The sequence below is a fragment of the Patagioenas fasciata genome, chromosome 18, assembly GCF_037038585.1.
Source record: "Patagioenas fasciata isolate bPatFas1 chromosome 18, bPatFas1.hap1, whole genome shotgun sequence".
NCBI classification, from domain to species: domain Eukaryota; kingdom Metazoa; phylum Chordata; class Aves; order Columbiformes; family Columbidae; genus Patagioenas; species Patagioenas fasciata.
In genome coordinates this window covers 12389657-12403694 of record NC_092537.1, presented here as the reverse complement: position 1 = coordinate 12403694, position 14038 = coordinate 12389657, and the positions used below count along the sequence as shown (strand labels likewise).

The following is a 14038-nucleotide window of genomic DNA, read 5'->3' as shown; positions in this document are numbered from 1 at the left end:
AGCATGATTACTCTGGTAAATACATGTTGGCTGCTCTTCATTATCTTTTTGTCCTTCACATCCTTAGCAATAAATACCACGAGGTCATAGTCTGTCATCTTCCAAATATTAACAAATAAAATGAAACTGAGCAGCTTACAGTTCCACTGAGCTTTCTTCCTGCCTTTTTTAAAGACGGGTACAAGATTAGCCTTTTTCCAGTCATCTAAGACCTTTCCTATGTGCTGTCATTTTTCACCAATTATAAACATAGACCTTGCAATTCCATGGGCAAACTCCTTCAGCATCCTTTGATGAGTCACACCCAGCCCCATGGATACAAACACATCCAGCTTCTCCAAGCAATCTCAGCTTTACTAAGCAGTAGGTTAGGACTTCCCCACTGTTGGGTATCCCTTTCCTTCTCAAACTCCCTTGGAAGATGCAGACAGGGACAAGCTTTGCCCATGAAGACTGATGCAGAAAAGGTGCTGTATACTTAACTGTGGTAGACACATATATTCTCTGAACTCCTTTCTGCATCATCCATGAAGAAGTCTTATGCTTAACATCCTTAAGTGCCCAACAATTATTTATATTCCTATTTTGTTGCCAGTCCTTGGCTCCACCTCTTATATAATTTGTGTTTTAGTTCATCAAGAAGTTTGCTGCTCAGCTAGGATGAAATTCCCAGTCTCCCTGCACAATAAGGTAGTTCATTCCTGAGGTCTCCATAATTTTCCTTTAACCCTAACCATCTCTCCTGAGTAGTTGTCTCTTTCACAGCTTCTGCCAAGGCTGTTCTAATTAGCAGTTCCCTGAAAACAATTCCGTTCTTACAAAGTCAAGAGGGCTAATTCTGTTGCTTACCTCCCCAGCTCTCCACTAGATCCTTCATTCAGTCATCATGAGGTTGCTGCAGCTTGAGCTTCCATCTGAGATCGTATTTATCACTAGTTCATCTCTCCTTCCAGTACTCAGCATTGTCCATCCAGTATTTGCTTTAGGATACTGGCATTAGCACATTGTAAGAACTTCTGGCATTTATTGTCCAGTGCTCTTGCCCTCTCAGCAGATGTCTACATGGCTGAAATCCTCCCAAAGGCAGAGGAGACTTCTGCCTTTCTACTAGTTGTAGAAATCCTCCTCCACTACTTTCTCTTGGCCAGATGGTCTGTAACAGACCCCATCTCAACATCCCTCATTTTCCTTCCCTCTCTGACAAGATGTATACAGTTTCAAACTGGAGCTTTGGACAATGAAGGAGCACTTAACATAAAACATAAATCCTCCGCATCTTCCTAAGCAGTCCATACCCTCCCGTGACCATGTTCCAGGAGAGCACACTATCCCACCATATCTCTATGATTCTGACCATGTTCCCCTTCTCCCTTGCAAAATTTTTATGTTTGGAGCTATTCCTCTGTCACTTCTGGTTTAATTCCTCTTCCCGTGACGAAGCTGATTTCAGATGCTTGTCATCAGGTTAGCAGTCTCATTGTAAAGACCACTTTCCTTCTTAGTCCTCAAATACAGATGTCCAAAAAACTAGAGGAACTCAAAGGTGATGTTGATAAGTTTCCAAACATGGTGTGAAAGCTCCTACTTTAAAATCCATTTGGATATCACAGGACTGCCAGGTGACTAATGTAATCCCATGGTATTAAAAGAGCTTATGGGAACTACAGTGTGGTAAGGCCGATGGCTACAATGGACAAATCTGTAGAAATAATAATATAGAAAAAAAAAATAATGAACACAGGAAAAAGTTACAGTCTTCCATTCTGTATTTGTAAAGAGAAGTCTTACTTCACCAATGTGCTTGCTTCTTTGAAGGCCAGATAAAGCATGTAGATTTAATCACAAAGGCTGCATCTGTAATGTTGAATAAATCTGCTTCTGAGTGCAATCTCTGGTATCAGGCAAAATGATGCAGGATGCCTTGCAGCCAGCACTCAGTGCTTTCCACCACCAGAATTGCCTGGCTGCATGAACACTGCACAACCCTTGGCTTGGGTCTCTGATGTTTAGCAAATGCCTACTTTCCCTTTCACACCAATTAAATAAGATCTAAAGCATAGCTTCTCCCCTGAAGTTTTTAATAGGTGACATTAAATGATGGCATTGGAGGGAAACTGCAGCACTGGCATCTATGTGTATGTTGTCCAAAAAAATGGGGCATTAGCTGTGAGAGCAGTTTTCAAAGGTAAAACTGTTTGGACTAGATTTGGAGGGTGGACTTGGCAGTGCTAGGTTAATGGTTGGACTCAGTGATCTTAAAGATCTTTTCCAATCAAAACCATTGTGTGATTCTATTATTAGAAACAGAGGAGGAAACTGTGAGAAAATAGAAAGAAGACTGGGAGGCCAACATGGGAAGTTCAGGGGAAGTTTCAGGAAAAAACAAGACTTAAATTTTTATCCTTTCCTCCACATGTTCTTTCTGGACTATAAAGATTATATCAATCCATATTTACAGGCAAACTAACTTGAAGAATTTTCTTCCAAAGATATAAAAATCTTGGTCATACAAACACTCAGGTATCTTGTAAAATGTTCTGGGATACACACCATCTGCTTTGGATTTCATTCAAAGAGATTACTGGTCCCACGCAAGTGAAAAAAATTTTGTGACATGGCCTGTTGGGCGTTCCAGCCTCTTGCAAACAAGTGCTCTGTAATTTGAATTACCACATCCAGACTTGATACAGATTTAGCTCCACAGTTTTCAGTGAGTTAGGCCACGGAAAACTGGCTGATTTCCTCTGTCCAGGACAACACCTGTCCTTGGGAAGAGGGATCTACTGAAAGAGGCAGCAATATCCTGATGCAAAACAAAGAGGGAAATGGATCCTGTCAGCAATTGACTTTCTGCCACTTCTGTTTCCATCGCTACAGGGCCTGGAGTCCACTGGGACTAGAATCAAACCACAGCACAGTCAGAAGAGGCAGAATGAGAGAAATCCCTGGATACAGATGGTCCTGCACAGACATTTGTGCTGGAATGATGACACCCAGACATACTGAAAATGGACTCCATCCCACCTTCTGTAAGTCCCTAAAATGTGATTTCCCTTCCTCTGTGTTCAGTAAGCATGAGCTGGGGAGAAAGAGAGGTGCTCATGAGCACAGGTGAAGTGTGAATGTGAAGCACTCTCAAAGGCTCTTGAGTTTGTGCCCCAATGCAAACCTCAGTTTCCACTTTGCTTCTTAGAGCAGCATCATCAGCCTTGTAACCTGTATAGTTAAAAAGAAATTCCAGGTCCAGTATCTCCATGCCATTGCCATGGTACCACCTTCAGACCTCCTGCTTAGGTCCTCCACTCCTGCCCTGGACTGAGCTGACCAGGACCTCCTGGCCAGTGACAATAACAGGAAAAGCAGCATGGTTGAAAGCCTCTGGCCTCCATTTCAGTCTCACTGGTGTTTGAGAAACAACTAAAGCAAATCCAGTTGGATTATGTGGAAATCAACCACTTCAAGAAGGCACCTTCTTGGGAGTCAGTACACGAGGTGTAAAATTTAACCTTGACAGCAGTGAATTCCAGTACAGAAAGGTAGCTGAGTTGGTGAGCTCCCATCTAAGTCTTTGAAGCAGCATGGCCTCAAGGTCACTTTCACACAGTTCATGCTTTCACAACAGCATTGGGTACCTTCGTTACTTCTTTACATTCCTTTACCATGCAGCTATTGTCAATTTCACAGACGTTGTGAGGCGGTTTGTTCAAGTCAGATGGGCATCCAGTTGGTGAATATCAAAATCGAAAGTCCTCATCCATGGCATCTCCCCACTAAATGGAGGGTGCTTTCTGAAACATAAGTAGTTTCCTCCTTTGCACTGAGCTTGCCCACTGTTGCATGCAACTTTCCTGAAGATTAGCACCAATGGTATTAAAATTTCACCTGACCACAAAGGTGGAAAGAATTCATTCACATAAGCAATTAGCAGGAGATACGAAGATGGCAATAATCTCACCCTGTCCCTTCAATGTCATGTCATCAGCAGTTACGCTGGCAGGAGGCTTGGCAATTTTCCTCTGGTCCTAAAGGAGCCTGATGCAGAAGAAGCAAGGGAGCCAAAGACTGCATAGGGCAGCAGACTGCAGCTGTGACCAGGTAAGCCCACCTGTATTCTTTCTGGTGCACAGTATGAAATTCATGGTCTTCTTACCCACAAGCAATCTGTAAGTCTCCTATGTGAGGCCCATATTGTCCATCTAAAAATAGATCACTTTGTCTTGTAGATCAACATTACACCTTCTGCAGCATCTGAGCTGTGAGGAAACCCAAGGATTCTAGAGTCCACACATGGACTGACAAGAAGGGTTGTCAGAGAAGATTTTGAATGTCCCAATACCAACCAAAGAGTAGATAGTCTGCCTCACAGGATGTATGGCATTCAGGAATTTGGGGTTAGCATTTTGGCATCACGCTCCTGCTCTTTCTGAGAATGCCTGCCTAGTGGGAAAGGTAAGACCCAGCACAAAGAGCAATGAGTTCAGAGCAGAGCACAGAAGCCCTAGTTACCATGTCTCCAAAACAAAGTTAGTCCCACCATTAGCTACCTTCTGCCAAGCAGCCCCATGGAAGGAGTGTTTGGCTACAAAGTGAGAGAAGTCTGTTTTTCACTCTCCTCAGCAAGGGAGGGATATGTTTACTCAACATCCTTCCCTTGTCTCTGAGAGCCTGGTCCTTTACCAGTAGCTAAGGATGTGTTCTGGGTGGACACACTGTCCTCAGCCCTGTCTTGAAGTTTGGCCACTCTGGAGGCAGACATCCTGACCCTCTTTTGAGTTAAGTCCCCTCGTCATGTCAACAGTTGTCTATAAACACATATGATACATATTATTAGTAGAGATAAGAAGTTGAGAAGATAGTTGAAAAGGTGCTTTGCTGAGGTACATTTCTGAAAGCATGTTTTTTTTCCTTGGGCTGCTCTGTTAGGCCATTTATATTTCTCTGATAGGTTATGAGTTTTTTTATCAGATTTAACAGCCTTTTCTGCTAAATCATCCAGCAGCATATTGAAGACTCCTTTCACCAACCTGAGAATTTTAGCTAAGAAGCTAAATATTCAAAATTCATTACTTTCTCCATATTGTCTACAGTGTAGTTTATGGTGAGACAAGCAATCAACTCTCACTTATCAGACAGGGTGAGAGATGCCCTGATCTGTAAGACAGATCAGATTATTTGCGTTATACAGAAGCCACAGAGAGCACTGTGCAATCTGAGTTACATTAACAAAGTGCGTGTTCTGCAGAGATTATCAACAAATAACTGGATCCATTCAACAGTGCTTTATGTGGGCTGTTATTCAGGAGGAAAGATCAAATTAAATCCATATTCACACATCTGCATAGACCAGATCCTGAGCTGAAACCCAGGCTGGACACTAGATCATTATGTAGATACTTGCAAGGTATTGTAGGCAGAAAGCTCATTCTGAGCTAGGGTTAGTTGCTGATGAGGTCTCTAGGTGTTTCTGCAGAGGCATTCCAACAGCTCCACATTTCTGCGAGTACCAGCAGCAGGGAAGAAATTATTGAGCCTGAGAAGCAATTTTCTGCTCTCTTTTCCTGCTTTTCTTTCTTCAAACTCTGGAGTACTGAGACGCTGCCTTCATCTCGTTCATTTCCCCTGTTTTTTCTAAACTGTTTGGCATTATGCCCAGCATAGTGACTGGCAGCCTTTGCCTAAGCCCATCTCCTAGGTATCAGTTGGTACTTGCAGGAATCTTTAAAAAATTATGTTGTTTCAGCGTGGATTGCCTAAATTCACTTCCACTGGGAAATAAGTATTTAGTATCAGTTTCCTTATATTCTAGGAAAAAAAAAACCAACAACCTTCAGTGCCTTGATTCTGCCTTAAAACCACGTATGTGAGACCTAGCTATTAAAATACCACTTTCTTGTCTAATGCTTTTTCTCGACAGATTCTGTAAGTCAGAGTAGAATAGTAGGCCCCCCACCCCCCCCCCAAAAAAAAAAAAAAAAAAGGCATCATTTCTATTATTGAATCAAGGTATTAACATCTATGACTTTCCAGGTTAAAAAAAAAAGATCACCCCAAAGCATGAGAGGTTGGGATAGTGACACACCCTTTCCCAGGAAACAGAAAAATCATGTGGAATAAAGCTACATTTAGGACTCTAGAAAGACCAGTGATACAGAATGGAGTCTGAAGTTCCCTGACTTGCTCATGGTTTTCCCAAAACAAAGAATTCAAATCACTTCTTGCAGGATTTTCAGCTTGTAAGAGCTGTTGTTAGCCATACCAGAATTATGATAGAGCCTGCCTAGGCAGATCAGTTTGTTCAGTAGCCTCTGACAGACGGTCTGACAGAGAATGTCCAACCTCTGCTGTACCAGCATTTCTGGTGCCCTCTGTGTAAAACGAGAGCTCACAGGAATGTTAGCACAAGACAAACAGAAATGTCAGGATGCTGCTCTGTAGCAAAACTGCTCATCCCTACACTTGTAGCATGTGTTCGGACACTGAACCCTGGAGATGGTAAGAGCACATTTCCCATATTAAAAGGTTATTTATCATTTCAGGTTAGATCTGCTAAGGTGCATGCTTTCAATGTTACATGCAGAATATTTTTAATGTGTCATCTGCTTAGGAAATGTGCCATTAAACTAACATATCTGATAAATATGGCTGAAGGAATGGGCTAAGATAATTCCTGGAAGCAGTAAGTGATTTCCCAGGAAGAACTGCTGAGTATCATAATTAATGAGACTTTAAACCTGCAGGTTGAAAGCCAGTGTGGGCCATCCATTCTTTACCATGACAAATGTAAGCAAAAACTTCTGGGTCTACACTTGTGAGGACAAGCTGATGCTGCAGGTTGGTCATGATACACATGACCTATGCCCTGTCCCTTCTGCTCAGAATCTAATTTCCGCAGATCTTAATGTAGTTGGGATTTACCTTCACTGCATGTCAAGGAAAATCAACATGTCTGTCCTCAGAATGAGTTAACTGAATATGAGAGGCAAAAAAACCCCACAATTTGGGATTAGAGGATGGACAGCATTCAAATGTGCACCACAGGTGCACCATTACTCACATCTCCTGTCTCCACAGCTAACATCAGCAGAAGAGATCTGGGTAGTAGATTCTGGCCAAGGAAATGACATTCAGGATGCCCTTTCTATCACCCACGAAAGCAGCTGAGGAGCTCCTGTTACAGAGCAGGTGAGTGGGGTGGGCATGTTGGGAAATCACTGGGTAGAAAAATGTAATTGAAATGGCAAGCAGATGGAAAAGGAGGAAGGAAGGGGAAGAAAAATAAAGTAAGGAAAAGGTATGGTACTAACCCCCGCAGGCAACTCTAGCATAACCTAAAATAGGCTGTACTTGTGAGATCAAAGGTCCACATAGCCCAGCTTTCTGTCTTTGAAAGTGATGCCCAGCAAGGAGCAGCATCTTGCCTGAGGGAATGTAGAGTGGCACTTCTCTGAAACCCTCCTGACTCCCTGTAATTTGTATTTATAGAAGTCCTGAGCAGGACACAATGTCTGACTATTAAACTGCTCATGCTGGATTTTTAATTGCTTCATTTGTCCAAACACTTTTCAAATCCATGAACTGTTCTCTGAACATACGGCAAGTTACTGTGATCCTCTGCTGTGGCTAACATAGAAAGCTCCATCCAGTTCAATTCAGTTTGTTATTGTCTTTGACTGAATGTTACAAATATATATCTTCTTTGCACTTCATCCAAATTTTCATATAAAGTCACATATTTGAGGAAGTAAAAATAAACAGCAGAGAGCATCTCCCAGGTATCAAGGCAGACTATGCTAACCCACAGTACATATTTATACTGCAGCAGGATATTTTTCTTGTAGTATTTTCAAGGGAAATTATTTCCAAACACTAAGGCTCCTGTCACTTCAGAACTCCACCACAGGCTCCTATATAACATCAGCAGATAAATTTCCTTGGTGCTCTGCCCAATAGTTTCCTTAATTGCTCTCCACATCCATCCGAGATGCTGAGGGAAGCATATAAGAGCCTGATCCCCTTGGAGACTAAATCAGCTGTGTAAAGGAGAACAGCTCCAGCAGAAGACAATGACAGTGATGTGTCACCAGATAGCCAGCAGCCAGGGTGTCAGCATGCTGGTGGCCTGTGTGGGAGATGAGCATCTGGGGGTTCTAATAGTGCTTGCATCCCTTGTCCTGAGAAGATCCCCTACTCACCCTGCAGAGGTCTACTAGGGACAGACCATCTGCTCCATGTGGCTTGTCACAAAGTACTGGGAAAGTTAGAAACATAAAATCTTTTAAAATGGAAAAGACCTTCAAGATCATCAGGTCCAACCATTTACCTAACAATACCAAGTCCACCACTACACCAGGTTCCTAAGAACATCATCTACCCATCTTTAAACACCTCCAGGGATGGTGACTCAACCACTGCCCTGGGCAACCTGTTACAATGCTTGACAACCCTTTCTGGGAAGAAATGCGTTGAAACCTGGAATTAAAGCACGTAGAAACTGGAGATATGACGTCTTTCTGTAGACCCTTTTCCTGGGTGTACGGCAGATTAATTGGTAAATTCATTGAGAATTCAGCTGTTAAATTTAGTTTTATTTCCTCAGACTCTTTGTCAAGACGTTACTTCCTTTAATACAGAATACTTTCAAAACATTCTGTAACTGGAATAGTTAGCTCAGGATATACAGATGTCCCTCTGCAGTGGGTAAGAAGTTTTGTTGAAAAATATGCACTGTATCTATTTTAAACTTTCTCTCCAAGATGGACCTTTATGGCCACATTGGAGCAGTGTTTCCCCCCCCCAATTAGTTAGTACTTGTCAGCTGACAGGCAGCCCAACTCCACAGTTTGTCAGCGCAAAAGGCTATCATTCTGCAGCTGTGGCAATAAATATCCAAGAAGAAGGAACCTTTGGTTTCCCTCCCCTTGCTGTGCTATTTGTGCCCTAGTAATTTGTCATAATTTATGGTCTTCTCAAGCGAATAGTACTGCTAGTTCAGCATGAAAGAAAACCTAAGAATGTAACTTTTTTCTGCATGCTCTATCTATATGTGGTATATCTTGTTTCAGCTGTCACATTACTATAGTTCTTATTTTTTTACAAGTTAAAGAATTCTGAAAAAAACAGTCTCATAATAGGTCCATAAAAATAACATGAATTAAAGGGTATTTACAGTGTTTCTTTAGTTAACAGCAAGTTATTTATCAATTTTGAAAAATCAATGTTTTTACATACCTTCTAATGTATTCCCCAAACTAACTTTGTTGTTCAAGGAAACAAGTAAACAGAACCCCAAGATGAGAATTCTTTCCAATGGGGAAAAAAAAGGAAGCTTTTAATAGATAAAAATAATATTTCAGATATTAACACTTCTACACAGTTCTGCTAGGTATGATGAGGCAAAGTGGGATATATACACCTTTTCAGAAATTATAGCACCTTTTCCAGGTAGGATCAGTAGCTGAGTATGAAACGTAAACATAAAAATAGACATGACAATCATCACAGTTTCAGTGGTAAGAAAGCTACAGATATGTTTGCTAATTTTCTATAAAAGTGCATATGACACCAGCCATACTTAGACAATCCCTGACAGATGCTTGTTGAAAACAGATCCTTAAAAGCATAGGCTAAAGGAGGCCATGCAATATGATAGATACTCTGTTGGACCATACAGTTTTTCTCATGCAAATATTTCCTTAATATTTACTCCAAATCCTTTTTACTTCAAACTAAACAGTTATGATACTGGCCATATAAACCTAAAGGTCTCTTAATGCAAACCTTTATAATCTGGCAAAATTATTTTTAGACTCCCACACCCAGTCATTACTTTTCTTGTCTTTGGACTTAAAAAAATGAAGCTGCTTCCATACCTTTTCCTAAGTCACATTCTTTATACTTATCATTCCAGTTCTTCTCGTCATTCTACAGACACATTATTTTTGCCTCAGAAGAGGTCTACAAAATGTGCTCTATTCAAATTACTGTAGAATATCACTAAGATAACCTATTTCTGAGAAAGCAAACATACACATCGTGTACCATAGAAAGAGTACTTACACTGAAATTTGTGAATAATTACATTTACCATCTTTAGAACAGTTTCACACTATGGAGCATGTATAAGCTTGTACCCCAAATTCCTTTACTCAGTGGCTCAGATGACAATACATTTCCCTGTGAGATTTCCCAAGCTATTTTGTTTCTTTCCATTACATTTTCCTCTGAAAAGCAGAAATATTCTGCCCAGTTTTCCAGAGCTACTTCTAAGTCTGGGCCCATGCCCCCCTGCCCAAAAGACACAACACCTGTGGCTGCTTCTTCCCGCTCAAGGTCTTTTCTCTCAGCATTGATGACCACACCCATCTCCAGCCTTTCCTCGATCCATTCCACCTGTCTTAGTTCTGCCCCAGCGGTAAAGACATGAGACTGGCTGACTCACCTACTTGGATTTTAACCATTCTGGTGGGATTCAAGCATCTTATTGGGCCAGGAAGTTTCAGCAGCTTTAAAAGCACGCGTTCTTAAGTGAGGCCTAGTTGCCAGCCGCTCAGAGGATCCACCTGGGCGGCTCTATGCTGCCACCCCCTGGCAATGGCGGGCCCGGTCAGCTGCTGCCTGCTGAGCGCCCGTGACTGACAGGAGCCTGCTGGAGCCCCAGCCGAGAAGAAAGCTGATGGGGCCTGTGCCCTCAGAGCAAGAGCCAAAATGGTGAGGCGACAGGCACAGCCACTGTCCCGACTGAAGTCTCTGGGACTTGGTTTCCTCCGCCTGATTGCCTGTGGTGACAGCACCAGGCAATGACACCGACTCTGCAAAGGGCCAGTGCAGGGAGGCTGCATGCAGAGCTGGGTCTCCATAACCACCAAGTGACAGCCACTGGCCTGGCCAGGGGTTCTCCTGCAGCCCTGGGACTCCTTGGCCCTTGAGGGATCTCTGGTGGACAGTCCAGCTACCTTCCCTCAGTGAGTGCTGTGAGAGCACAGCCGAGAAAAGGGACATGGCCTTCTGCAGTGCTGCTGAACCTCAGAGCAAGCCCAGCCCCATCCTCACCCTCATCCAGACAGGGATTCAAGGAGAGGTAGTTGTAAATTTGTGCACTTTCAGAGCTACAGCCCAGCCTGCCTTTTTCAGCTGTTGGTGTCCAAGAGGAGTGTTGCCCCCATCCACCCCAAAATGAGCTGACCCCTGGAAGTGCCTGGGCAGCTGCTGTGTTCCCCATGGGGCACGGCACCATTGCATGGACTTCAAAGGGGCCACTCTTGATTTCTACTCTTACCAAGGAGAGAACACTCAGGGCTGCTTCTGATTTTTAACATTGCAGCTGAGAAAGGAGCTGTGCTGCAGCGAGTGTCTCTGGGATAAGAATAGCATCTGCTGTCTTAGGACACAACACAGTTGTCCAGCTCCTACATGGCAGCACGTTGCACTGAGATATAGAAGGCAACCTACCCCCCGAGGAATGTCTTGGAGTGCTATTAGTGGCAGCACGTCATCTACACAAACAGGCCTGACCCTGCACAGGAGTCTTGCAAGAGCAGGGCTATTTTGAGCTTTTGGCAGTGAGGATGAAGGGAGACAACTGATGGGCTGCTCCTCCTGACACGCACAACCTCCAAAGCTCTCTGTGGCCTTGTCTTCTCCTCTGGAGTGACTCTGGTGAGGGCTGATGGGCAATCTGGTGGGACCTCAGAGCCCAGAAGGCAGGGCCAGGAGGGAGCTGTGCATTTTCCAGGGACACTGCTCCAAGTCTCAGACCCATCAGCACAGCCCAGCCGTGTTCATGGCAAGTCCTGCCTGAGGTTGTGCACCTGTCCCTGAGCTTACGGTGCATGGCTGCTGCTTTATTTTCAATGCCATCCTGGGGAGCCAGAGAGATACCAGTGGGTGTGTGACTCTGTGCAAGTGAAACACGCAGGAGGCTGGAGGAAGGAACAGTTGACTTTGCAACCCAGAGTCTAAAGAAGGCTGGTGTAAGTCAGAACAGACGCATTTATAGCTATGGAGCAAGAGCTGCTGCTTCAGTTACCTGCCTGTCCTTTCCTACCGATGCCCTTTGTGACAGATCTTTTGTACAAGTCATCACAGGAACTTACCAGTGTGGCCAAGAGCCATCAGCCTGCTCACTCCTCTTCACGCCTGCCTTCTTCTCTCTTCCCTGTGCCTGGCTTTGCTGGCTGCAATTCCTTCATGCTGATGACCCATCCTCAAGCTTCCATGGTGCACGCAATGTGAGACAAAGGACAGTGCAGCATCTGTAAAGCAGGATTTCAGAGAGTCTCTGCAGTTTATGCTTGTCCAAGCCATCACAGCTGACAGGGATACTCATGGAAGCTGTGTGCCATCCAGACTCTGCCCAGTGCCACCTCAAGCTCTGGAGAAGCCTGCAGGTGTGGCCAGAGATTTTTGAGCCACTCAAGAGGAGCAGGCAGCTCCTAGGTGAATTTAGGGAGGCAGGGCTCACCACAAGGGACCCTGGCTGTGGTGGCAGATGAATGCATGCTGTCAGGCAAGGAGAAATTGCAGGGGATGAGGAGGGATGAACAAGGTTGGGAGTCTGCTAGGGAGCCACAGGAAAAATTGTGCAGTGTCAGGAGAAGGGAGCACCAGGCTGGCATCTCTTCAACATTTCTTAATGTCCTTGTGATTGAAACCTGAGGTCTGCTCCTAAAGAACTGTCTCCCATTGCTTTCTTCAGATTGCACTGACAGAGGTTCTGCTCGCCAGTGGAACTGGAAGCAGGCTGGACTCCCTTCTGACAGCTGGTGTCCTGTTGAGGTTGCACCTGGGAGCCAGGTAAGGTGAGAACCATTTTGGATTTTGCTGTCACAGGCGTAAAGCCATGCAGATGTTGGTTGCAATTTTCCAGCAGAGTGAACATCTGACAAAACCTCTGGCATTGACTTGTAGAAGCTTAGAGCAAGCAGACAGTGTCAGTCCTTACCACTTCCCATCACCCCAAGCAGCTCCACTGGCAAGCTCTCTTGAAAATGTGGTAAGCAAATCAATGTGGAAAGCATTCAGGGGCTACCTGCCTCAGGCTTGGGGACAATATTTTCTGCACAGCCTGTGTCCCTTCAGCACACAACACCATCCCCATTCCCACCTTTGTGGCCCTACTAGTGTCAGTGCTCCATGGAGAACCCACCACTGCTTTTGAATACTAGTGCTTGTATAGTCAACAGAGGTGGAAATGTGTGGACCATCTCAAGCTTTCAACATCAACACATACCCCAGCTTCTGCTCCTGAGTCTGCTTCTTGTTTCCTTTCAATGCCAGAAGTACCTCACTCCTCAGGTGCTGCTCATGTGTTTCTCGTTCACTCCTCACTGGTCTGCATCAAGGGCTCCTGCAGCCTGGATTCAGGTGGAGTGACTGGCTGTGAACACTTCAGACAGGAGCAGAGCTGCAACTGTGGGTTCAATTGTGTAAGCTGATATTGCTGAAAGTATTTCCAAATTAATTTAAAAGCTCTCAATTAGCACTAACCTGTTTTTGAGTCACTGTATACACAGCCCTGCAGTCTTTGAGGTTTCTGAGGAAATTGTCCAAAGCTGTGTGGTCTCCCTGAAAATAGAAAACAGAAGTTACTTGCAAGCTGAGAGCTGTCCACATCTGTGGGCTTGTCTTTAACATACCTTGGCGCTGCCCATGTGTCTTTCACCTCAACTAGAGTCAGGGTGTAATGCATCGGAATAAGCCAGCTGAAATGGCTGATAGAGCCCCTGAGACTATGCCCACTTTACTCTGCTGTTCCAATCAGAGTCTGAACAAAGGAAAAAGTGTTTGACAATTTCCCCTTCCCTTCTTCCCTCATGCATTTTCATTCTTCCCAAAAATATATTGTCTCTTTAACCTGTAGATAGGCTGAAAGCAAGGTATGGGTATGTAAGGAAGGAATGGAGGGGTACACCCATCAGTTTTCTTCTTTTTCTTGCCTGAGGCAATGCCACATGCAGCCTGTTGCGTGTGAGGTGACAAGGCTGACTTTTGAGGTGACGTGCTGAGGAGGTGAGTTGGTGCCACACAGTGTGCAAGAAAT

The 14038-nt window shown here is 44.1% G+C and overlaps 2 long non-coding RNA genes across 16 annotated transcripts in view; one reads left to right on the top strand and one right to left on the bottom strand.

The window, feature by feature from the left end:
- The window catches only part of LOC136109524 (uncharacterized), a 190910-nt gene that overhangs the window by 134640 nt on the left and 42232 nt on the right, over positions 1 to 14038 (top strand). For 12 of the 15 annotated variants that reach the window (XR_011741760.1, XR_011741761.1, XR_011741755.1 and 9 more), the window contains 5 exons: positions 2878 to 3029; positions 3983 to 4095; positions 4224 to 4449; positions 7072 to 7182; positions 12695 to 12797. This is a non-coding gene — a long non-coding RNA (uncharacterized lncRNA). The remainder of the gene's footprint in view (positions 1 to 2877; positions 3030 to 3982; positions 4096 to 4223; positions 4450 to 7071; positions 7183 to 12694; positions 12798 to 14038) is intronic. The other 3 variants (XR_011741765.1, XR_011741754.1, XR_011741764.1) reach the window with 3 other exon arrangements.
- Positions 11853 to 13779, bottom strand: LOC139829305 (uncharacterized). The gene is made up of 3 exons (XR_011741774.1): positions 13486 to 13779; positions 13229 to 13408; positions 11853 to 12251 (listed from the first exon to the last, which is right to left on the bottom strand). It is a non-coding gene; the product is annotated as an uncharacterized lncRNA (long non-coding RNA).